The sequence below is a fragment of the Scyliorhinus canicula genome, chromosome 3, assembly GCF_902713615.1.
Source record: "Scyliorhinus canicula chromosome 3, sScyCan1.1, whole genome shotgun sequence".
Taxonomy (NCBI): Eukaryota; Metazoa; Chordata; class Chondrichthyes; order Carcharhiniformes; family Scyliorhinidae; genus Scyliorhinus; species Scyliorhinus canicula.
In genome coordinates this window covers 180,161,795-180,188,424 of record NC_052148.1, presented here as the reverse complement: position 1 = coordinate 180,188,424, position 26,630 = coordinate 180,161,795, and positions in this window count along the sequence as shown.

Below are 26,630 nucleotides of genomic sequence, written 5' to 3'. Positions count from 1 at the left end.
TGTATGGTAATGATAAGATGGATTTAACTTGTATATTTATGAATTTGGATGCTGTTTGGGGAAGTGGAAGTCTGAAGGAGGTCAGGGATTGTAGATATATTTTGAAACAAGGGATATGTTCTACATGGGCAGCACGGTAGCATGGTGGTTAGCATAAATGCTTCACAGCTCCAGGGTCCCAGGTTCGATTCCCGGCTGGGTCACTGTCTGTGCGGAGTCTGCACGTCCTCCCCGTGTGTGCGTGGGTTTCCTCCGGGTGCTCCGGTTTCCTCCCACAGTCCAAAGATGTGCAGGTTAGGTCGATTGGCCATGCTAAATTGCCCGTAGTGTCCTAAAATGTAAGGTTAAGGGGGGGTTGTTGGGTTATGGGTATAGGGTGGATACGTGGGTTTGAGTAGGGTGATCATTGCTCGGCACAACATCGAGGGCCGAAGGGCCTGTTCTGTGCTGTACTGTTCTATGTTCTATGAACGGTGTGTGTTAAGTGGGTCATATTAATTGTCTTAGTAGTGTAGTCCTGTTTGTGTGCATTTGTCTTTGCTTTAATAAATAGTCTCTAATAGGGGCTGGTTTAGCACACTGGGCTAAATAGCTGGCTTTGAAAGCAGAACAAGGCAGGCCAGCAGCACAGTTCAATTCCCGTACCGGCCTCCCCGAACAGGCACCGGAATGTGGCGACTAGGGGTTTTTCACAGTAATTTCATTGAAGCCTACTTGTGACAATAAGGGATTATTATTAATAATTGTTACACAATGACTGGGCTGTTTATTCTTTCTGGAGCTGGTTTGTGATGCCAGCAGCATGGGTTCAATTTCTGTACCGGCTGAGGTTATTCATGAAGGCCCTGGCCGCGAGTCTCCACAACCACGATGGGTGGGAGAATAGCGGGAGGTCCGCTCCCGCACCTCCCGCTATTCTCCCACCCCCCCCAAAATGGCGTGTCCGGCTTTCTGACACGCCGCCCGGAGAAAGGCGGGCCGCTGCTTTTCACGGCGGCCCGCGATTCTCCGACCCGGATGGGCCGAGCGGCCTGCCGTTCCCGACCTGTTCACGACGGTGGCAACCACACTTGGTCGCTACCGTCGTGAACATGGCGCGCCAGGTAAGTGTGGGGCCTAGGGGGGGCAGATCGGGGATCGAGCACCACGACCGTGCTCGGGAGGGGGCTGGCCCGCGAGCGGTGCCCACCGATCGTCGGGCCGGCATCGCAAGGGGATGCACTCTTTCCCCTCCGCCGCTCCACAAGATCAAGCCGCCACGTCTTGCAGGGCGGCTGAGGGGAAAGACGGAAACCGCGCATGCGCGGGTTTGAGCTGTCCAACCTGCGCATGCGTGGCTGACGTCATTAGGCTCCGCCGCAGCGTCATTCTTGGTGCGCCGGGTCTTGAAGCCAGGGACAAGGCCCGGCCGCCGAGTTTCCCGGTACGGCCCGCCTATACCCCCGGGTAGGGGAGAATAGGGGGCCGGGAGAGGCTTCCGACGCCGTCGTGAACCTCTCCAGGTTTCACGACAGCGCCGGGCCTTGCGGAGAATTCTGGCCCCTGTCTTCTCATCCTTGTCCCTCGCCTGAGGTGCGGTGATCCTCGGGTTAAATTTCCACTCAAAGGGGAAAGAAGCCCATGGTCATCTGGAACTATGGTGACTTTAGCTTTTATTAGCATTCCCCCATTCTACATTAGGATCATTAAAAGTATTTTTTAACTACTCTACAGATCTTTCACCTCTCTAATTTCCCTGTGAATTTGCTCCTTGATATCCTTCCCATTAGTTGATGGTCAATAGACTGCATCCGGTAGTGTAATGATATCTCTAATATTTCCCAATACTAACCAAATAGATTTTCTCCTTAATGTCCACCCAATATCCTCTCTCTTTAGTACTGGAATAATGATCTTTGAACAATACTGATCTACCTTCCCATCTTTCCTGAACACTTTGTACCCAGGAATATTTAATGTGCAGTTTGTTTGACCTAGGACGAAAGGGACAGTGCTGGAAAATGTCAGCAGGTCTGGCAGCATCTGTAGGGAGAGAAAAGAGCTAACGTTTCGAGTCCGATGACTCTTTGTCAAAGCTTGTTTGAGCTAGGTCTCCTTCAGCATCACAACATCATATTCCCATATGGCTCTACAACTCACTGATCTTATTGGACATACTTTGTACATTTAACTATATCCACTCTGAACCTGAATTTGATTTTACTGCATTTATTTTTAGACACACCCGGTTATTCCTATTACTATTTCTTGCCCTGGTAATATCTGTCACTAACCTTTGTGTACCTCTGTTTCTCATTTCCTAATGCTACATCCTGGTTCCAATTCTTCATGCCGAATAAATTTAGACCCTCTCCCACAGCACTGGCAAACCACATCACCAGGACATTGATACTGGCCCAGGTGAAACCCCTCTCATCAGTACAGAGTCTACTCCCCTAGAACCAGCCCAAGCATCTGGCACTGGCTGTAACCTCGAGATGATGACCTTTGGAGGTCCTGCTTTGTTAGTCTGCTTTCTAGCTGCAGGGAGGCCCTCATGCTCGCTCGCCTCTCATGGGACGGAGTTTTGTCTGACATCTCACTCCCTCTCCCCTTCCCACCCATCAAGCCTCCCCCACTACCCTCCCCTTCCCACCCATCCCACACCCGCACTCCACCCCGGAGCTGCCTCCCCCACTCCGCGACCATTCCCCCGCCCGCCCATCCGTATCGCGTCCCCCGTCCAGCCGCTTCCCCTCTCCCCAATTGCCGCGTTCCACCCTTCCATGGTCTGTGTAACATCACTCCAGGGTGATGGGCCTATGTCGGCACTGTCAGCGGGTCAATATATAAGGCAGGAGGGTGATGATAACCTGCTGTGAGATAAGCTCCTCAATCTATGCCATAGTCTGACTCCTGTCTGTATGCTGACAGCACGCTCACACCCATCACCTGCACATGGTATGCCTCGGGGGTTCCAGATCTCGGCCCACTGTGCCCGAGGGGTTGGAGCCATGGGAGAGTGGAGTTACCAGTGGTGGGGAGGGGGAAGGGGGGGAATGCCCACCCGCAGTGCGGAACAATGTGACAGAGGGTTCACATGTCTCGGGTGTAACTTGTTTAAATGGTGTTCAATCGAAAATCTAACTATCCCTAGCTACCGATGGTGCCATCCCCTCTCTCCTTCCTGTGACCCTCTATCTTCTTATCCCTCCGGCTGTACCTACGTCTAGGTGTGTCCCCAGGATGCGCATCAGAGGTGGAGGCCGCCAGCTGCTTTCCACACCCTGTGGCCTTTGATACCTCTAGCAGTGTCCGCCTGAGGGCCCTGGCTGCCTTAACTTTGGCACTCGCCTTGATGTGCCACACTGTTCCAATCGCTGACCTCAAGATGCACCGTTGTCAGGAATGGGGGACTCTGGAGGTACCGCTGTTGCGTCCCTGTTGGAAGACTCTGGGCCACCCTCTGACGCTCCCTCCACCCAAGTGGTGCCTTACATTATCTGACTCTGCGTGCCTTGGCAGTTCCCCATTGTGCCAGCGATGCTCCTCTGTGATTAGACCACACTCTGTCGTGCCTAGCCGATGCCTACCTGAGACTGGGACATGCTCCGCAACAACTCGGTAAGGTCCACAAGCATCTGGAACATGTCGCCCAATGACTGGGACACACTGTCAAGGTTCTCAGCCATAGCCATCACTGACTGAGCAAAGCTTTGGACACAACCACTCATGATGCTGACCTCGTGTTGTAGGCTTTCCAGTGCGGTCGCCATCCTAGCAGCGTCGGCCTCGGTGCCATGTATTACCGATGGCATATGCTGCACCTGCAGTCCTTGGGACTCCTTCAATTAGCTATGGAGCCACTGAAGTGTCGCTAACATCCCCTTCCAAAACTAAAGGCCACACCCTAGCGTCTGTATCAGCTCCAGGATAACCTGGCCCAGAGACTTGACATCTGATTAGGACCCAGCTGAGTCCTGGGGTCCAGCAAACGTCTGACTGCTGTCTCCTTTGGATGTTCCTGCCTCCACCTGATGTGCATCAGCAACTCACTGCGAAGCCTTCAACACATCATCGATGAAGATGAACATCTTGCCACGGTCATCCCCACCCCCCCGCTACTTGCCTTCAAACAACCGCGCAACCTCAAACAAACCATTGTTTGCAGCAAATTACCCAGCCTTCAGAACAGCGACCATGACACCACACAACCCTGCCAGGGTAATCTCTGCAAGACATGCCAGATCACCGACATGGATACCAGCATTACACGTGGAACCACTACCCACCCCCCTCAGGTACGTGGCACATACTCGTGCAACTCGACCAATGTAGTCTACCTCTTACGCTGCAGGAAAGGATGTCCCGAAGCGTGGTACATTGGCGAGACCATGCAGACGCTGCGACAACGAATGAACGGGCATCGTGCGACAATCACCAGGCAGTAATGTTCCCTTCCAGTCAGGGAACACTTCAGCAGTCAAGGACATTCAGCCTCTGATCTCCGGGTAAGCATTCGCCAAGGTGGTCTTCAGGACACGCGACAACGCAGAATTGCCGAGCAAAAACTTATAGCTAAGTTCCGCACGCATGAGTGCGGCCTCAACCGGGATCTTGGATTCATATCGCATTACATTAACCCCCCACCATCTGGCCTGGACTTGCAAAATCGTACCAACTGTCCTGGCATGAGACAATTCACACCTCTTTAACCTGGGATCAACCCTATCTCTGCATCTATAACGATTTGATTACCTGCAAATGCTCGCATTCCAAGCATTGTCTGGCATCTCTACTTTGTCTATATAAATGTTTCTGGAACATACCTCTCCATTCACCTGAGGAAGGAGCAGTGCTCCGAAAGCTTGTGTTTGAAACAAACCTGTTGGACTTTAACCTGGTGTTGTAAGACTTCTTACTGTGCTCACCCCAGTCCAACGCCGGCATCTCCACATCATCACTAAATTAGGGGAGGCAGTGGTGTTGCTGGACTCGTAATCGCTGGACCAGTAATCCGGAGAACCAAAGTCATGCTCTTGGGACCCGAGTTTGAATCCTGCCATGGCAGATGGTGAAATTTGAGTTCAACAAAAATCCAAAATTAAAACGCTTATGATGACCATTGTCAATTGTCATAAATACCCATTTGATTCACTAATGTCCTTGAGGGAAGGAAATCTATTGTCCTTACATGCTCCGGCCTACATGTGACCCCCAGATCCACAGCAATGTGGTTGACTCTTTAATGGCCTCAGTGGTGGACAGTAAATGCTGGCCTAGCCAGCGATGCCCTCATCCCATGAAAGGATCAAAAAAATCTGCGCATTGATTGGATTAGCATGAAAACGTACAAACGTAACTAAATAATTTTCTCATTAAATCGTCAACTTTTTTTTTGCAGGTGAGTGTATCTTTAAAGCTGTTGAACTTATTTGCTTCTGGTCTGTACTGTCCCGTCTTTCATTGTTATTGAATTTATCTTGAGATGCCTGCCTCCAGAGGCAGTCAGACAACTATGCCAAATCAGGCAGTACTGGATTACATTTCCAAAACCCAAATATCAACAAGCTTCTGCTCTGACTTCCAACCTTCCCTGTTTATGACCCAATTAGAATTCTGAGCCTAATTCAGAAAGGTTTACGGGGTTATTTTGGTCAAAGGGTGAAAACAGGTGCAGTGCTAATAAGAAACCTTTGTTTGGAAGTCTGGTTTAAGCGTGCAACTTTAGTCCTAATTGCTGATTACCATAATCGGAACTTGTCTGTAGCTGGTAAATCAGACACCTGCTGCTGGTTTTCACACTCTGGTGCTGATTAGAAGCAATTTTCATGGAGCACTATATGTGGGCTCTTCACATACTTCCATTGCTGAGGTAAAACATGTTGACTGGTGTCATAATATACACCAGTATATCATGGTGCAGACACACACACTGATGGACATACAATAGGACCAATCAACATGCATAACACTGCAGCCAATCACCAGTTAGAGCACACTCATGAAAAAGACAGAGGGCATCACTTTTCCCGCTCATTGGGGTGCAGCCTTTCAGAAGCAAAAGAGCTTATAGTTTACAGCACAGATTCTCACCACGTGCTGAGTGATTTGGCTGGTTAGGACAGGCACAGGTCTTTAGTTAATCTAAAATCCTGTTAACCCACAGTAATAGTATGTTCAATAGTTTATAGTTTAATAAAATAGTATTGTACTATTTTAAGTGTTGGTGGCCTGTATGTGTTTCACGGATCCAGAGCACCCAACACCTCATGGTACCAGTAGTTGAGGGATGTTAGAACTTCTTAGACCTACCTGCAAGTGATCTGCCTTCCACCAGTTTACAGCCATCCTGCAACATGGACAGTGTCCGCCCACCGCCGCCGCTCCGCATTACCGGCAATCTGGGGTCCAACTGGCAGATCTTCAAACAACACTTCCAGCTATACATAGAACATAGAACATAGAACAGTACAGCACAGAACAGGCCCTTCGGCCCTCAATGTTGTGCCAAGCCATGATCACCCTACTCAAACCCACGTATCCACCCTATACCCGTAACCCAACAACCCCCCCCCCCTAACCTTACTTTTATTAGGACACTACGGGCAATTTAGCATGGCCAATCCACCTAACCCGCACATCTTTGGACTGTGGGAGGAAACCGGAGCACCCGGAGGAAACCCACGCACACAGGGGGAGGACGTGCAGACTCCACACAGACAGTGACCCAGCCGGGAATCGAAGCTGGGACCCTGGAGCTGTGAAGCATTTATGCTAACCACCATGCTACCCTGCTGCCCCATGGATACCTTGAGGCCATGGACCTGGAAACTGCCTCGGACGCCAGGAAGATTGCTCTCTTCCTCTCCACAGCCAGGGACCATGCCATCCACATCTTCAATTCTCTCGCCTTCGCCGATGGTGAAGATAAATCTAAATTCAAGCTGGTCCTCCTCAAGTTTGACAGTCACTGCAACGTCGAGGTGAATGAAAGCTTCGAGCGCTATATCTTCCAGCAGCGCTTACAGGGTAAGAACGAACCTTTCCATTCCTTTATCACCCACCTCCGTGTCCTTGCGCAGTCCTGCAACTACGGGCCACCTCCAACTCCATGATAGGCGACCAGATTGTTTTCGGTGTTCAGTCGGACCCCCTTCGCCAGCAGCTTCTTAAGGTCAAGCAGCTGACCCTAGCGATTGCCATTGAGATCTGCATGCTCCACGAACACGCCACTAGTCGGTATTCCCACATCCAGGCGGCTGAAACTGCGCGGCAAGCTCCCCATGAGGCAGAACGGGTCCAAGCCATCAAACCACTCCAGGGCCTCAGCCTGGATGAGGGCGGCCATTTCGCGCACTTTTCGCGTGGTCCCGCGCTTGGGCGCACCGAACAAGGGGACGCCGAAGTCGACAAACGTAATGCGCAGGTGCGCACCACGTCGGATCGCACCGTGCATGCGCGGTGGCGCAACGAACGCACTGACGCAATGGCGTGCGACAACTGTGGCTCCGCCCATTTAAAGCGGCAGTGGCCTTCCAAATCCCGACGATGTTTGCAGTGTGGCAAACTTGGCCACTATGCTGCTTTATGCAGATCAACTCAGCCTGCTAGTTTTCGTAGCTCCAGCCAGCCTCGCAGGGATATCCGGGCCATTCAGCCCACAGTCAACGAGCCTGTCCCAGACCTGTCCCCTGATTTTGACAGCGATGACCCGAAGGCGCTTTTTCAAGTTGGCATCATAACAAAGAACAGGATGTCTCCAAAGCACAGCACCAAGCCCATTCCGATACTCAGTATCGATCCGGATGATGAGTGATGTGCCACCCTTACGGTCAACCAGTCCCAAATACGATTCCACCTGGACACCGGTGCCTCCGCCAATCTCATTGCCCTGTCTGACCTCCAAAGCCTTTGTGTGAAACCAGCTATCCTGCCATCTGTATGCCAATTGCTAGATTACACTAGAAATGCCATTGCTGCCAGCGGCTCATGCCAACTGGAAGTGATGCATCGTTCACACAGAGCCCTCTAGCCGTTTGAAATTGTGGGTTCCTTGAAGGCCTTCTTGCTTGGCTCGCAGGCATGCAAGCTGTTGAACCTAGTACAGAGGGTTCACTCTCTCTCTCCTATTGATGCGTCTGCTTATCCAGACACCGACTTCAGGACGCAACTCAATGCCATTATCCAACAGTACCATGACGTCTTCGAGGGCATGGGCACGCTCCCGTATACCTACAAGATTCTACTAAAGCCGAACGTCACACCTGTGGTACACGCACCTCGCAGGGTCCCAACGCCCCTTAAGGACCGGCTCAAGCAACAGCTCCAAGACCTCCAGGACCAAGGAGTGATCTCCAGGGTCACGGAACCAACCGACTGGGTCAGTTCCATGGTATGTGTAAAGAAGCCGTCCGGTGAATTAAGAATTTGTATCGATCCCAAGGATCTTAATCGCAATATCATGAGGAAGCACGACCCAATTCCCAAGCGTGAAGAACTCACATGTGAAATGGCTCACACCAAGCTCTTTACAAAGCTCGACGCCTCAAAAGGTTCTGGCAAATCCAGCTAGATGATTCTAGCAGAAAGCTATGCACGTTCAATACCCACTTTGGCAGATGTTGCTACAACAGAATGCCATTTCAGATCATCTCGGCGTCCGAGGTGTTTCAGAGGATCATGGAACAAATGATGGAGGGAATTGAAGGTGTTCGCGTCTATGTCGATGACATAATAATCTGATCCATCACCCCGCAGGAGCACATCAATCGCCTCCAGCACGTTTTCAGACGCATACACAAGCATGGCCATCCCCCTCAATAGAGCTAAATGCTCTTTCGGTCAGACAGATATCAAATTCCTAGGGGACCACATCTCCCATTTGGGTGTGCGGCTGGATGCGGACAAAGTAGCTGCAAACAGAGCTATGAGAACGCCAGAAGATAAGAAAGCGGTCGTCCGGTTCTTGGGTGTCATAATATACATCAGTATATCATGGTGCAGACACACACTGATGGACACACACAGGGACCAATCAACATGTACAAACACCGCAGCCAATCACCAGTTAGAATACACACACTATAAAGGCAGAGGGCACCACGGTTCCCGCTCATTCTGGGTGCTGCCTCTCAGTGTAACAAGAACTCATCCAGCCCAGCACAGACTCACACCACGTGCTGAGAGAATCAATTGGTTCGGACAAGGCTTCGGTCTTTAGTTTAAGTTAGCATCATTTAGACCCACAGTCATCGTGTGTTAGTTAGTTAGAAGTTAGTTAATAAAATTGAGTTGAACCTTCATCAGTGTTGGAAGTGTCTGTTCATCTCTCAAGTCTACATTAGCCAACACTTCATTGGGGATGGTAAATTTTTTAGGGAAGTTCATCCCTAACCTCGCCTCTCGTACCACAGCTCTCAGGAAGCTGGTCAGGAAGACGACGGACTTCCAGTGGCTCCCTGCCCTTGAGCTCGAATGGAGGGAACTCAAGGCTAAACTAACCACGGCCCCAGTTCTGGCCTCCTTTGATCCGGCAAAGGAGACAAAAATCTCTACGGATGCCTGTCAGTCTGGCTTTGGAGCCATGCTTTTGCAGCGTGATGCGGCCTCGTCATGGGCCCCCGTTGTGTATGCATCACGGGCAATGACCCCCACGGAGCAGCGCTACGCGCAGATAGAAAAGGAGTGCCTGGGCCTTCTGACCAGTGTTGTGAAGTTTCACGACTATGTTTATGGGCTTCCCCAATTCACTGTCGAGGCCGACCGTCGCCCGCTCGTCAATATAATACAGAAGGACTTGAACGACATGACGCCTCGCCTCCAGCACATCCTGCTCAAGCTCCGACGATATGATTTCCAACTGGTGTAGACCCCAGGCAAGGACCTCATTGTTGCGGACGCCCTCTCCAGGTTAGTCAACACTCCGTATGGCCCAGAGGGGTTTGTCTGCCAGGTCGACGCCCAGGTAGAGTTCGCAGCCTCCCATCTACCCGCATCAGATGAACGCCTGGTCCAAATTCGCCGCAAAACGGCGGCTTACCCCCTACTACAGCGTGTCATGCGCCACATGACAGACGGGTGGCTCAAGGGCCAATACCCGCAGTTCTATAACGTAAGAGGCGATCTGGCAGTCATTGATGAGGTTCTTCTGAAACTGGACCGCATTGTCATCCCACATAGCATGTGCCAGCTTGTCCTGGAACAGTGACACAAGGGCCATCTGGGCATTGAAAAGTGTCGCCAACGGGCCCGTGAGGCTGTGTACTGGCCCGGTATCAATGACGACATTGCCATCGCAGTACTCAACTGCCCCACCTGCCAGCGCTTTCAGCCGGCCCAACCACGGGAGACTCTGCTGCCCCATGAGTTGGTCACGTCGCCTTGGACCAAGGTGGGCAGCGACCTGTTCCACGCATTGGGTAGGGACTATGTCCCGATCGCTATGTATGTATACGGGGTAGCCGAACAGGGAGAAGATGGAGAGGAGGGCCTTAATGACGGTCGATGTTGTCATGTCGGGGCAGGGAATGGCGAAGGGGAAGCGGGAGTATTCGTCGATTACCGACAGGAAGTAAATGTTGCGGTTGCTAAAGGGAAGGGCCCCTTGAAGTCAATGCTGAGACGTTCGAAGGGGCGGGATGCTTTGATCAGATGTGCGCGCTCGGGGCGGTAGAAGTGCGGTTTGCACTCCGCGCAGATGTGGCAGTCACGGGTTACTGTCCTGACTTCCTCGATGGAGAAATGCAGGTTGCGGGCCTTTATGAAATGGTAGAAACGGGTCACCCCTGGATGGCAGAGGTCCGTGTGGAGGGAGCGGAGGCGGTCTATCTACGCGCTGGCGCAGGTACCGCGGTACAGGGCATCAGGAGGCTCATTGAGCTTCCCAGGACGATACAGGATCTCATAGTTGTACGTGGACAACTCGATCCGCCACCGTAAGATCTTGTCATTCTTTTTTTTTTATAAATTTAGGTTAGCCAATTATTTTTTCCAATTAAGGGGCAATTTAGCGTGGCCAATCCACCTACTCTGCACATTTTTTGGGTTGTGGGTGCGAAACCCACGCAGACACGGGGAGAATGTGCAAACTCCACAGTGACCCGGAGCCGGGATCGAACCTGTGACCTCAGTGCCGTGAGGCGGTTGTGCTAACCACTAGGCCACCGTGCTGCCTTGTCATTCTTAATCTTGCCCCTTTGTGCATTATCAAACATGAAGGCCACTGACCGTTGGTCTGTGAGGAGGGTAAATCTCCTGCCGGCCAAATAGTGCCTCCAATGTCGCTCAGCTTCGACTATGGCCTGGGCTTCCTTTTCCACAGAGGGGTGGCGGAGTTCGGAAGCCTGGAGGGTTCTGGAGAAGAAGGCCATGGGTCTGCGCGCTTGGTTCAGGGTGGCCGCTAGAGCTACTTCTGATGCGTCGCTCTCGACCTGGAAGGGGAGGGACTCGTCGATAGCGCGCATTGTGGCCTTTGCGATGTCCGCTTTGATGCGGCTAAAGGCCTGGCAGGCCTCTGTCGACGGCGGGAAGGTCGTGGTCTGAATGAGGGGACGGGCCTTGTCGGCGTAATTGGGAACCCATTGGGCGTAGTAAGCGAAGAAACCCAGGCAGTGTTTGAGGGATTTGAGGGTATTGGGGAGAGGGAGTTCCATCAGGCGGCGCATGCATTCAGGGTCGGGGCCTATCACTCCGTTACGCACTACGTAGCCGAGGATGGCTAGACGGTCGGTGCTAAACACGCACTTATCCTTATTGTAAGTGAGGTTAAGGAGTTTTGCGGTTTGGAGAAAGTTCCGGAGGTTGGTGTCATGGCCCTGCTGGTCGTGGCCGCAGATGGTGACATTATCGAGGTACGGGAAGGTAGCCCGTAATCCGTACTTGTCGACCATTCGGTCCATCTCCCGTTGGAAGACCGAGACCCCATTTGTGACACCGAATGGAACCCTAAGGAAGTAGTAGAGGCGCCCATCAGCCTCGAACGCGGTGTACTTGCGGTCACTCGCGCGGATGGGGAGCTGGTGATAGGCGGACTTGAGGTCCACAGTGGAGAAGACTTTGTATTTCGCGATATCGTTTACCATGGCGGAAATATGGGGGAGAGGATACGCGTCCAGTTGCGTAAACTGGTTGATGGTCTGGCTGTAGTCGATGACCAACCGGTTTTTCTCCCCAGTCCGGACCACCAGCACTTGGGCTCGCCAGGGACTGTTGCTGGCCTCGATGACCCCTTCCTTCAGCAACCTCTGGATCTCGGACCTGATGAAGGTCTGGTCCTGGGCGCTGTACCGTCTGCTCCATGTTGCGCCGGGTTTGCAATCGGGGTGAGATTAGCAAACTTTGAGGGATGCGAGGCTGCAGACAGTGAGGGGGGGTATAGGGCCGCCGAATTGGAAGGTCAAGCTCTGCAGGAAGTCCATTCCTAGGAGTGCCGGTGCGCAAAGGTCAGGGAAGACAAGGAGTTTGTAATTTTTAAAAACCTTCCCTTGGACCGTGAGGTCCGCGATGCAGCAGCCGGTGATGCGGACGGAGTGCGAACCTGAGGCTAACCCGATTTTGTGTTTTACAGGATGGACAGGGAGCGCGCAGCGTCTCTTACCGTGTCAGGGTGTACGAAGCTTTCCATGCCCCCGGAGTCCAGCAGGCAGCCCGTCTCGTCTCGTGATCAGCATCGTTGTTTTGGCGAGCGTGCGTGGCCTTGACTGGTCGAGTTGAATGGCCGTGAGCCGTGGAGAAGAACCATTGTCGTAGTCGTCGTCGGCCGAGTAGGTGCTGGCAGAACCTTGCGTCCCAGTCCAGGATGGCGGTGCCCAGGATCCGCACATGGAGTCGGGGCCCCAAGATGGTGGCGCCCAGAACCCGCACGTGGAGTCGGCGCCCCAAGATGGCGGCGCCCAGGACCCGCACGTGGCGTCCGGGGCCCAAGATGGCGGCGCCCGCACGGCCCTCGTGGTTGCTGGGGGAGGGGTTAGCGGTGCCGGCGGACCGAATGGAGCGGCTCAGAGCTGGGGCAGAGCGGCGCGCAGGCCGGGCGCAGGGGCCCGGGGGCGGGGGGAGAGATTTGCGCGGTGCGCTGGAAAGGCCCGGAAGGGCCCGGAGGAGAGGGGGAGGCGCGCAGGCCGGGCGCAGGGGCCCGGGGGCGGGGGGGGGGGGGGGGGGGGGGGGGAGAGATTGGCGTGGTGTGCTGGAAGGGCCCGCAAGGGCCCGGAGGGGGTATCCCCGGTCGCTGCGCGGTACAGCAGTGACCGATTTGGCCTGGCAGACCGTCAAAAAGTGGCCCTTCTTCCCGCAGCTCTTACAACCACAACCTACTATCCTCCATCTCAGGGAGACTAAGAAAATCGGTCAACAGCCTGGCTCCCAGGACAAAATACATTATACAACAAAGCACCTCACAGATCAACATAAAGACTTCCTCTCTCAGGTTGTGTTTCTCTCTCATTCTCCTACCCTTCGTAGGTCCTCATTCCCTTACCCTCCTGCTCGTGTTTTCTCTCCCCAGTTGTACTCTAAGGAATCAGAGTTTCCAGGTGACTTTCATCGGTCTTGATATTATCCTTCATGCAGCAGGCATTTCCAAATAATGGAGGGACCGACAGGACTCAATGAAGCTTGGCTGCAGGCTATGAAAGCCAAGGGTACTGTGATTGCTTAATCAGGCAAACAGGAACCAATCCTCCTGAGTCACAAGAAACAATGTTGAAGAGACCAATCGTCCGCTCCGGTAGACGTGCACTGAAAATGGGAACCCTATCACGTTTATGACACATCTGCCAAAGGCAGCAGACACGAGACAGGTTGACGGCCATCCAAGTTCAAACGAGGCAGGTGTAAAGGCCCGCCTTTGTCCCCAAAAACACTTAATCCAACGCTGCACCTTTTTACAGTTTAACCTTCTTACTACTTTAACACCCCTCACCCTATCCCCTCACAACCCTCACTCATATTGCCTCCTCATTCCTTCACCCTCATAAGCTTCATCTCCCTTACCCTTTCCCCTCAACTCATTATCGCCAATCCGTTACTCACTTTAAGAACAGAACAAGTCCTATTGTAACAGTTGGAAGGCATTGAATAGCCCATAGAAAACAGATAGCAGGATCTTCCAGCCCTTGCTGCCAGCAGGATCTTCCAGTTCCATTGGCATAATCCCCTCACAGCAAATTCCTCGCAGAGCCACACAAAATCCCAATGACTTTAATGGGACCGGACAATCCCGCCAGCGTGGCCAATGGCTTGCCGCATCTGCCATGGTTACACCTGCTGCGGTGTGAGGAGGGGGTAGGGGACAGGTGTGGGGGTGGAATTCTGGCATCAGAGTGGAAAACAAACTTCAAATCATGTGTGTAAACAAAGTCAAGCACCTGTAACATGATTTAAGCAGTTAGATTGCAGTTAAAAGTCCATACGACTTCCTAAGTAACTAAACTGGCTTCAAACCTCACAGATTTCTAGACTGTATTTATCAAAGAAATGGGAAAAGATTCAACGTTCAACAAGGATAGGGTGGTAAGGGCAGCACGGTGGCACAGTGGTTAGCATTGCTGCCTACGGCGCTGAGGACACGGGTTCGAATCCCGGCCCTTGGTCACTGTCCATGTGGAGTTTGCACGTTCTTCCAGTGCCTGCATGGGTTTCACCCCCACAACCCAAAGATGTGCAGGGTAGGTGGATTGCCCCTTAATTGGAAAAAAATAATTGGATACGCTAAATTTATTTTTAAAAATTAAAAAAAACAAGGATAGGGTGTGGGATTGGGACTGGGTAAGGTGCTCTTTCAGAGGGTTGGTGCAGACTTGATGGGCCAAATAGCCTCCTTGAGCACTGTAGGGATTCTGTGATTTGTATGTTGTTAAGGGTAAAGTAGTAGCATGGATAGAGGATTGGTTAATTAATAGAAAGCAAAGAGTGGGGATTAATGGGTGTTTCTCTGGTTGGCAATCAGTTGCTAGTGGTGTCCCTCAGGGATCAGTGTTGGGCCCACAATTGTTCACAATTTACATAGATGATTTGGAGTTGGGGACCAAGGGCAATGTGTCCAAGTTTGCAGATGACACTAATATGAGTGGTAAAGCGAAAAGTTCAGAGGATACTGGAAGTCTGCAGAGGGATTTGGATAGGTTAAGTGAATGGGCGAGGGTCTGGCAGATGGAATACAATGTTGACAAATGTGAGGTTATCCATTTTGGTAGGAATAACAGCAAACGGGATTATTATTTAAACGATAAAATATTAAAGCATGCCGCTGTGCAGAGAGACTTGGGTGTGCTAGTGCATGATGCACAGAAGGTTGGTTTACAGGTGCAACAGATGATTAAGAAGGCAAATAGAATTTTGTCCTTCATTGCTAGAGGGATGGAGTTTAAGACTAGGGAGGTTATGTTGCAATTGTATAAGGTGTTAGTGAGGCCACACCTGGAGTATTGTGTTCAGTTTTGGTCTCCTTATTTGAGAAAGGACGTACTGGCACTGGAGGGTGTGCAGAGGAGATTCACTAGGTTAATCCCAGAGCTGAAGGGGTTGGATTATGAGGAGAGGGTGAGTAGACTGGGACTGTACTCGTTGGAATTTAGAAGGATGAGGGGGGATCTTATAGAAACATTTAAAATTATGAAGGGAATAGATAGGATAGATGCGGGCAGGTTGTTTCCACTGGCAGGTGAAAGCAGAGCTAGGGGACATAGCCTCAAAATAAGGGGAAGTAGATTTAGGACTGAGTTTAGGAGGAACTTCTTCACCCAAAGGGTTGTGAATCTATGGCATTCCTTGCCCAGTGAAGCAGTTGCGGCTCCTTCATTACATGTTTTTAAGATAAAGATAGATAGTTTTTTGAAGAATAAAGGGATTAAGGGTTATGGTGTTCGGGCCGGAAAGTGGAGCTGAGTCCACAAAAGATCAGCCATGATCTCATTGAATGGCGGAGCAGGCTCGAGGGGCCAGATGGCCTACTCCTGCTCCTAGTTCTTATACCAGGCTACCCCTTAAATAGTGGGAAATATGCTCTATCATTTTATCCAATGGATGAATGTTTTAGACACACCCACCCTTGTGAAGCAGGGGAACAGAAGTGGGACCTATGCCACGCCCCACTCGGGGGCCATTTTTTCCAGTCTCACCTCTTTAGTTTCCTGAGTGGAACCATGAAAATGCAACCCTTGAAATCTGTCTCCAATGGCTTTTACAGGCTGTAAGTTTATTTTAATTACAGACCTTGCCCATAATATTATTGGGAAGTCTGTGTAGTGGCCATTTAGGTTGAGTGCCTGGAAGGCCTGTTCTCTTTAATTGGGTCCTTGTTAACATTATATGGCTGCTATTGTAGCAACTCATGACTTCACTGTTTGTATACTGCTTTGCTTTTGTGGCGCAAAAGAATTTGAAAATTGTTACATCCTGTTCGATAGCTAATTAAAGTTGTATTTCTTTATCTGTTCGTGACTGTTTCACAACTGTAATTGTGAGTTCATTAACGTCCATTGTTGGGTATTCTTCTGATAGATAAATAATTTGAACAGCCAAAATATGGATATAGAACTAATAACCCCCATGAAAGGCACAAGATTAGAATTGAGTCCATACCTGTGCAGAAGGAGGCCATTTGGCCCATCGAATCGACACCAACCCTCCAAAGGAGCATCCTACCTAGGCCAACTCCTCCCCCACCCCATAATCCCACCTAACCTGCGCATCTTTGGACACTAAGGGACAATTTAGTATGGCCAATCCACCTAACCTGCGCATCTTTGGACACTAAGGGACAATTTAGTATGGCCATCCACCTAGCCTGCACATCTTTGGACTGTGGGAGGAAACCAGAGCACCCGTAGGAAACCCAGGCAGTACGGGGAGAACGTGCAAACTCCATGCAGTCACCCAAGGCCATAGTCGAACCCAGCGCAGATTGCACAAATTAACCTGTGCCTCACAGCACAGATTGCACAAATTAACATCATGACATCAATATTTATAGGGAGTTTGGGAGGGAACAACTTTTAGAGGCTGGGAAAGCTGGCAATATGAGGAGTGTTGAGGTCCTGCTCAGCTTACTGTTAAGCTGTCATTTCGATTCTCTTTCTACATTTCCCCTGCCTGATAGCTGGCCAGATGGAGAGGCCAGCTATTGGGCAGGAAGGCAAGTGGTTGAAGGTCACTGCTGATGGCTGGAAGGAGGGATGGGGAAGCGATCATGTGATATGATGAAATCGCAGGTCAGCATTGGGCCATGGGGATGCTGAAGATTGCATTATGGGGAATTGAAGATCAGATGCTAGGGACCTTCAATCACTGAAGTTTGGATTGCAGAGGAGGGGGTTCAGCCGATATAGAGACGGAGGGAGGCAGACCTTGTTTGGGGGCTGGGGGAAGAACTCCTATTCCTCCTGGTACCCAAGCAATGCAGGAAAAGCACGTACCTGCCGGATTTGGTGGTTCTCACCTCCCTTTCACTGCCAGGGTTCCAGCCCTGGGAAACATAGGCTGCAGCTAGTTAAACGGTATGACTGCCAAAGTGTAAGTCTCATAGTCACACTTACACAATATAATTCTTAATCTATCTCTTGGGAGCAGGTTAATCATCAAAACTCCAAAATGCCCCAGTTAAATTGGCAAAACAAAAGCACATCACCTGCAGGTTGGGGTTGTGTTTTTAATTTTTATGAATTTAATTCTCCCTGACCATCACCTGACCATGCTAGGGAGTTATAACTCACCCCATATGTCTTCAAGCAATGTGCAGATGACATGCATTATGTATGAATTCTTGCCTGGAAAGGAGAGAAAAATTCAGTGCCCCGGCCCTTTACAGTAAACACATGTGAATTCAACATCTAACACCTGTGACTCCAGCAGTCAAATGCATGGCAAGTATCTGGCAGGCCTTTAATAATTTAATTCTGAAGTTATTATTGCCTCCTGCACAAACCACTGTCCTGGCTTATTACCATGGGTGATCAAAGAAATCTGCTGAAATCAATGTCCCAATATAATTGTTTGTAGAATGACTTCATTTCTTTGGTGGATGTGTGCATTCCTGAACTCCATTCTCGCATCTAGTTCACCAGCTCTGATGGTATCGCGTCAGGGACACAAGGCATTATATTTTTCTTTTGCTAATGTCACTGTCATTTTTCTCATGTGCTAGAAAACAGGCTGGTCGGGGTGTGGATTTTGGATTTGGGTTAAGAGACAGAGTGACCGCAAGGTCCAAAACAACAGTAGGAAATGGTTTTGATATGTTAATGAACCAAGGGGAACTTCAATAAATATTTACAGAGGCAAACAAAATAAGTATTTTTGAAGGGGATTGTTTTAATTAGAAGGGAAGCATACAGAAATTGTAAAAAATGTAAGTACCACTAGGCTGCGTACTTAGCCCCCTACTATACTCCCAGTACACACAAGACTGCGTGGCAAAATTTGGTTCCAACTCCATCTAAAAGTTTGCTGACAACAGGACCATAGTGGGCAGGATCTTGAACAACAAGTCAGAATACAGGAGGGAGATAGAGAACCTGGTGGAGTGGTGCAACGACAATAATCTCTCCCTCAATGCCAGCAAAACTAAAGAGCTGGTCATTGACTTCAGGAAGCAAAATACTGTACACACCCCTGTCTGCATCAATGGGGCCGAGGTGGAGATGGTTAACAGCTTCAAATTCCTAGGGGTGCACATCATGAAAGATCTGTCCTGGTCCGCCCACGTCGATACTACCACCAAGAAAGCACAACAGCGCCTATACTTCTTCAGGAATCTAAGGAAATTCGGCATGTCCACACTGACTCTTACCAATTTCTACGTTAGCACCGTAGAAAGCATCCTATCTGGCTGCATCACAGCCTGGTATGGCAACTGATCGGCCCAAGACAGCAAGAAGCTTCAGAGTCGGGAACACAACCCAGTCCATCACAGGAACCCACCTCCCATCCATTAACTCTATCTACACCTCCCGCTGCCTTGGGAAAGTGGACAGCATAATCATGGACCCCTCCCACCTGGCTTACTCACTCTTCCAATTTCTTTCATCGAGCAGGAGATACAAAAGTCGAAGAACACGCATGAACAGACTCAAAAACAGCTTCTTCCTCCCTGTTACCAGACTACTAAACAACCCTCTTATTGGACTGACCTCATTAACACTACACCCCTGTATGCTTCACCTGATGCCGGTGTTATGTATTTACATTGTGTGCCTTGTGTTGCCCTATTATGTATTTTCTTTTTCTTTTCTTTGATTTTCATGTACTAAATGATCTGTTTGAGCAGCTCGCAGAAAAATACTTTTCACTTTACCTCAGTAGACGTGACAATAAACAAAATCCAAATCCAAATCCAAAGTAAGTGAGGTAAAGATAGGGCAAGTTTACTGTTTAAAATATGGGATTGAAAGTAAAGAATGGATTTTGATCAGTTCTGGGAAAAGGGCACTTTTGAGAGACTGGATGAAACAATAGAGGATAGAGAGAGCAAAGGGAAGGAACACATTTAAGAAAACATTGAAGCCTGTGTGAGTGGGTAGCTGCTTAGATCTCCCAAAGACAGTGTGGTAGCTGGTCAGACCTCCCAGAAGATCAACTTCCAGTGGTGGCATATGAGAGGAGGTCACATATAGAGTGGCTGTCACTAGAATCCTGGTACTGGCCACTTGTTTTTGGGGGGGAAATCTTAAGGCAATTTGTCCCCAGTGAGACTTAGTTGGTGAAGCAACGAAAAGCTGCTGGGAGGAAGGATTGAAGTGCTAGTCTGCTGGCAGTGTTGAGCATGGCAAAGGTGCATTGGCAGGGAAGATGGCGGAGTCAAGTTCGACGTGTGAGTACGCCTTTATATCGGTCGATACACAGTGCTGATGATGGTAGAATTTGAACGTCAGTTCAATAAGCACTTTTGAGTGGCAATGGAGGGAGATATTGATATTGCTCAAGCGTTCGGTGGAGCATCTGCTGGCACCAATAAGGGAAACGCATGGAAGATCAGCGGAGGTGGTGCAGAAGCAGGGTGAGGTACTGAATGGGGTGGGGGAGCAGGGTGAGGTACTGAATGGGGTGGGGGAGCAGGGTGAGGTACTGAACGGGGTGGGGGAGCAAGGTGAGGCACTGAATAGGGTGGGGGAGCAGGATGAGGTACTGAATGGGGTGGGGGAGCAGGGTGAGGTACTGAACAGGGTGGGGGAGCAAGGTGAGGTACTGAACGGGGTGGGGGAGCAAGGTGAGGTACTGAATGGGGTGGGGGAGCAAGGTGAGGTACTGAGCAGGGTGGGGTCAGGGTGAGGTACTGAACAGGGTGGAGGAGGAAAGTGAGACACTGAATGGAGTGGGGGAGCAGGGTGAAGTACTGAACTGGGAGGGAGCTGGGTGAGGTACTGAACGGGGTGGGGGATTAGGCTGAGGTACTGAACGGGGTTGGCGAGCAGGGTGAGGTACTGAACGGGGTTGGCGAGCAGGGTGAGGTACTGAACGGGGTGGGGGATCAGGGTGAGGTACTGAACGGTGTGGGGGTGCAGGGTGAGGTACTGAACGGGGTAGGGGAGCAGGGTGAGGTACTGAACAGGGTAGGGGAGCAAGGTGAGGTACTGAATGGGGTAGGGGAGCAGGGTGAGGTACTGAACGGGGTAGGGGAGCAGGGTGAGGTACTGAACGGGGTGGGGGATCAGGGTGAGGTACTGAACAGGGTGGGGGAGCAGGGTGAGGTACTGAACGGGGTGGGGGTGCAGGGTCTGGCCCTGAATGGGGTGGGGGTGCAGGGTGAGGTACTGAACGGGGTGAGGCCCTGAATATGGTGGGGGAGGAAGCATTTTTGATCCTTAATTGGCTCCACCCCCTTTTCATTCTGCTCTTTTATTTCAAATACCTGTGAAAGAACAGAAAGTGCAGGAAACACTCAGTAGGTTAGGCAGTATTTGTGGAGAGAAACAGAGTTAATTTTTTGAGTCAAGCTGAAACATTAGCTGCCTTTCTCTCGATAGGTGTTGCTTGATTTGCTGAGTATTTCCAGCATTATCTGTCATATGCAACCTTTTTCTTCTGCAAGTTACTCTTGATGGCATACAGTATCCAAGGAACCCTTTCCTTAAACCGTCCGCAACCCCTCCAATTAAATATTTTTATTCTGGGTTTCTCCTTGACCTTTTCCATATCTAATCTAAGCCTATGATAGAATGATTTTTCATAAGTGATCCATGACTGAAATTGGTCCACTTGACCCACGTCATTCCCCAGAATCAGATCCAGCAATGTCTCCTTCCTAGTTGCACTGGAAACATATTGATCAAGGAAATGCCCGTGAAAATGCCTCAAAAATCATCTTCCTCTCTCGCCTTTGCAGAATTATTATCCCAGTCTCCTGGATAATCAAAATGTGGAGATGCCGGCGTCTTCATTCAGCTGAGGAAGGAGCTGCGCTCCGAAAGCTAGTGATTCGAAACAAACCTGTTGGACTTTAACCTGGTGTTGTAAGATTTCTTACTGGATAATCAAAGCCGCACATTATCAATATGCAAAGGTTTTTCACCTCTCTGCAATTTACCTCTAAGCTTGAACAAAGAACAACAAAGAACAATACAGCTAGGCTGTTGGTAAACTTTACCTTTTTTTTAGTTTATTTTTTTTCCAATTAAGGGGCAATTTAGCGTGGCCAATCTACCTAGCCTGTACATCTTTGGCCTGTGGGGGTGAAACCCATGCAAACACGGGGAGAATGAGCAAACTCCACACGGACAGTGACCCAGAGCCGGGATCGAACCTGGGACCTCGGCGCCGTGAGGCAGCAGAGCTAACCCACTGCACCATCATGCTGCCACTACTTTACTTTTTATTGATAATTCTACTAACCGTGCACAATACAAGGCTTAGCACAGGCTTCATAAAGAACAATCTCTCAACATACTCTTGATGTACCTTCAATTCACTGAGAGGCAGAGAGAGCGAGTGAACAGTCGGCTTTATTAGTCATGAACTTGCCTAGCCAGAGTCGGTTGTACAGATAAATACCGCCCTCAGACGGCCGGTCTATATATGGCCCCGATGAGGGTGGAGCCAGAGGCGGAGCAATACCGGTGTTACAGCACAGTACCTGGAAGTAGCTCGTATCACCACTTCCAGGTCATAAGTCATAGGTTACAGTATCATACATGCATTAGGCATGTATTAAGGGCAGCAGGGTAGCATGGTGGTTAGCATCAATGCTTCACAGCTCCAGGGTCCCAGGTTCGATTCCCGGCTGGGTCACTGTCTGTGTGGAGTCTGCACGTCCTCCCCCTGTGTGCGTGGGTTTCCTCCGGGTGCTCCGGTTTCCTCCCACAGTCCAAAGATGTGCGGGTTAGGTGGATTGGCCATGCTAAATTGCCCGTAGTGTCCTAAAAAGTAAGGTTAAGGGGGGGTTGTTGGGTTACGGGTATAGGGTGGATACGTGGGTTTGAGTAAGGTGATCATGGCTCGGCACAACATCGAGGGCCGAAGGGCCTGTTCTGTGCTGTACTGTTCTATGTTCTATTACGGTGAATACATTCACCACATTCACCCCCTGTTAAAAAGTCAAGTCCAGCGGGGGTGACGTGTGGTTATTACATATTCAGTCTATCTGGAGGCCGGATCGTTCTCTTCGACCTCCTCAGCACTGGCAGTGCGGTGGGCACAGTTGTCGCAGGTGGTGACTCCAGGGCTGTTGTGCCTGGAGCTTGGGCCTCAGTCCGGTGTGTCGGAGACAGTTGGGGTGTGGGGGTAGGCAGGGGGTGATGGTTGGCAGCAGTGTCAGCGCGGGACAATACAGGAGACCCAGGGGAGCGTACGGGGCGCTGTGGGTGGCGGCAGGCAGCGGGGGGTAGGATGTAGGCAGGGGGAGGTGCATTGGCAGCGGAACCAGCTGGCGCCAGGTCCCGTAGGGTGACCATATCTTGCCGTCCGTCCTGGTGCGCGATGTAGGCGTACGGGGGGTTAGCATGGAGCAGCTAAACCTTCTTGACCAGAGGGTTGGTCTTATGGCTCCTCATGTGCCTCCGGAGAAGGACTGGTCCTGGAGTTTGCAGCCAAGATGGAAGCGAGACCCCAGAGATGGACTTCCTGGGGAAGATAAATAAATGACCATGAGGGGTCTCGTTCATAGCTGTGCAGAGGAGCGATCTGATGGAGTGGAGGGCGTCGGGGAGGACCTCCTGCCAGCGGGGGATCGGGAGACTTCTAGACCTGAGGGCCAGAAGAATGGCCTTCCATACCGTTGCATTCTCCCTCTCCACCTGTCCGTTTGCCTGTGCGTTATAGCTCGTAGTCCTGCTCGAGGCGATGCCTTTGTTGAGCAGGTACTGACGCAGGTCATCACTCATGAACGATGTGCCCCAGTCGCTGTGGGCGTACGCAGGGAAACCGAACAGTGTGAAGATGCTGTGCAGTGCCTTTATTACGGTGGCTGAGGTCATGTCGGGGCAGGGGTCATAGAAGGGTAAACGGGAGTACTCATCGATGACGGTGAGGAAATATATATTCCAGTTGGTGGCGGGGAGGGGCCCTTTGAAGTCAATGCTTAGGCGCTCAAAGGGCCTGGAGGCCTTTACCAGGAGGGCCTTGTCTGGCCGGTAGAAGTGCGGTTTGCACTCCGCGCAGACCTGGCAGTCCCTGGTCATTGCCTTGACCTCCTCGGTGTAAAAGGGCAGGTTGCGGGCCTTAATAAAGTGGGAAAGCCGGTTGATTGTGGATGGCCCAAAGTCGGTCATCTTCTGCGCTGGCGCATGTGCTGCGGGACAGGGCATCTGGGGGCTCGTTGAGCTTCCCAGGACGATACTTGATATCATAATTGTAGGTGGGGAGTTCGATCCTCCACCTCAAGAGTTTATCATTTTTTATTTTGCCCCGTTGTGCGTTGTCAAACATGAAGGTGACCGATCGTTGGTCGGTGATGAGGGTGAATCGCCTACCGGCTAGGTAGTGCTTCCAGTGCCGCACGGCTTCCACTGTAGCTTCTGTTTCCTTCTCGACCGAGGGGTGTCGAATTTCGGAAGTGTGGAGGGTCCGAGAGAAGAATGCTACTGGCCTGCCCGCCTGGTTGAGTGTGGCGGCCAGTGCGACGTCTGGCGCATCGCCCTCTACCTGAAAGGAGATGGACTCGTCCACCGCGGGCATTGCGGCCTTAGTGATGTCGGCCTTGATGCACCTGAAGGCCGCGCGGGCCTCATCCGTCAGGGGAAAAGTGATGGTTTGAATAAGTGGGCGGAATTTGTCCGCATAGTTGGGGACCCACTGGGCGTAGTAGGAGAACAGCCCCAGGCATTGTTTTAGGGCCTTGAGGTTGTGGGGAGGGGGGAGTTCTGTGAGGGCGTGCATACGGTCGGGGTCGGGCCCTAGGATTCCGTTCTCCACGAGGACTAGCCGAGGATGGCTAGTCGGACAGTACAGAAGATGCACTTCTCTTTGTTGTATGTGAGATTGAGGGATTGGGCGGCCTGGAGGAACCTCTGGAGGTTGGCATCATGGTCCTGCTGGTCATGGCCGCAGATGGTCACATTGTCCAAGTATGGGTTTGTAGCCCGCATACCGTACTGGTCCACCATTCGGTCCATCATTCTCTGAAAGACCAAGACTCTGTTAGTGACGCCGAAGGGTACTCTGAGGAAGTGGAAGAGCCGGCCGGTTTCCTCAAAAGCAGTGTAGTAGCGTTCCTCCGGGCGGATTGGGAGCTGGTGGTAGGCCGACTTCAAATCGACCATTGAGAACACACGGTACTGCGCGATCTGTTTGACCATCTCCGCTATGCAGGGGAGGGTGTATGCATCCAGTTGCGTGAACCGGTTAATTGTCTGGCTGTAGTTCACAGCCATCCAATTCTTTTCCCCGATCCGGACGGCCACCACTTGTGCTCTCCAGGGGCTGTTGCTGGCCTCGATGATCCCTTAACTCAACAGTCGCTGGACCTCCGACTTGAAAAACGTCATGTCCAGCGAACTGTACCGCCTGCTCCTGGTGGCGATGGGCTTACAGTCAGGAGTGAGATTCGCAAAGAGTGAAGGGGGGGAGACCTTGAGGGTCGTGAGGCTGCACACCGTGAGTGGGGGCAGGGCAAGGGTCCGCCAAACTGTAGGGTCAGGCTTCGGTGGTTACATTGAAAGTCCAATCCAAGCAGTAGGGGGCGCAGAGGTGGGGGAGAATGTAGAGCTTAAAACTAGCGTACACTCCACCCTGCATCGCAAGATTGGTGGTACAGTACTCCCGGATCTGAACCGAATGGGACCCGGAGGCAAGAGGGATTGTTTGGGAGGCTGGGTAGGTGTGGAGGGAGCAGCACCTTACCGTGTCGGGGTGGACAAAGCTCACCGTTCTCCCGGAGTCGAAAAGACAGGAGGTCTCGTGCCCGTTGACCCGGGTGACCATCATGGAGTTCTTCAGCTGTTTTGGCTTCACCTGGTCGAGGGTGACTGCGCTCAGCTGGGGGTAGTCTGTGTGGTCAGTGGAGTCACAAGATGGCGGCCCCCATGAGTCGCACGTGTTGGGCTGCGGTGAAGATGGCGACCAAGATGGCCGCCCCCATCGGTCGCACGTGTTGGTCGGTGCCGGAGCCGGCGGCCAAGATGGAGTCCTCATGAGTTGTACGTGTCGGTTGGTGTTGGGGCCGGTGACCGAGATGGCGGCCCCCACAAGTTGCACGATGCTGATGACGCATCTGACGGGGGCGTTCAGGACAGGTACACAGCTGCATTATGGGGTCTGTGGGGCTGTGAGTCCATGGGTCCAGCCTGGTGCGTTTTCAATTTCTGGGCCTTAGGCCGGCCCAGACAGACTCTAGCGAAGTGCCCCTTTTTCCCACAATCGCTACACGTCGCTGTGTGGGCTGGGCAGCGCTGCCCGGGGTGTTGACCCTGGCTGCAGAAGTAGCACTGTGGTTCCCCGGGCATGGCTGGCAGACGCGCGTCACAGGCCTGCGACGTAGTCGGGTCCGACGGGAGCTGCGACAAGGGTGTCCACGAGGGGTTCGCCAGGCCCGCGGGGAATGCACTGAGGTTCTGGTAGGCCACCTCTAGCGAGGTAGCTAGCTTTACCGTGTCCCGCAGTTCGGAGGTCCCATTTTCCAGCAGACGCTGCCTGATATAGTTCAAGCGGACCCCCGCCACGTCGGTGTCCCGGATCTGTGAGTTCATGTGTTCCTCCGTTGTCACATCTCGATAGCTGCAGTTCTTCGCGAGTAGGTTCAGGGTTTCCAGATACTCGTCCAGCGATTCTCCGGCGTGTTGACGGCGAGTAGTGAGGAGGTGTCTGGCGAACACCTCATTTACAGGCTTCACGAAGTGTACCTTGAGAGTTGCGACCGCCGCCTCGTACGTGGCCGCTTTCTCGATCATTGCTGAGATTCGATGGCTCACCCGAACGTGGAGGAGTTTCAGCTTGAGAGTCTCTGACGGAGGCGTTGTGGAGGAGTCGAGGTAGGCCTCGAAGCATCGGAGCCAATGTTAGAATATTTCCTTGGCTTCGGATGCGCGGGCGTCGAGTTCGAGTCTGTCTGGCTTTAGAGCGGCTTCCATAGTGCTGTCTATGACTAATAAATTGATATACCTTCAATTCACTGAAAGGCAGAGAGAGCGAGTGAACAGTAGGCTTTATTCATCATGAACTTTCCTAGCCAGAGTCGGTTGTACAGATGAATGCCGCCCACAGGCGGCCGGTCTATATATGGCCCCAGT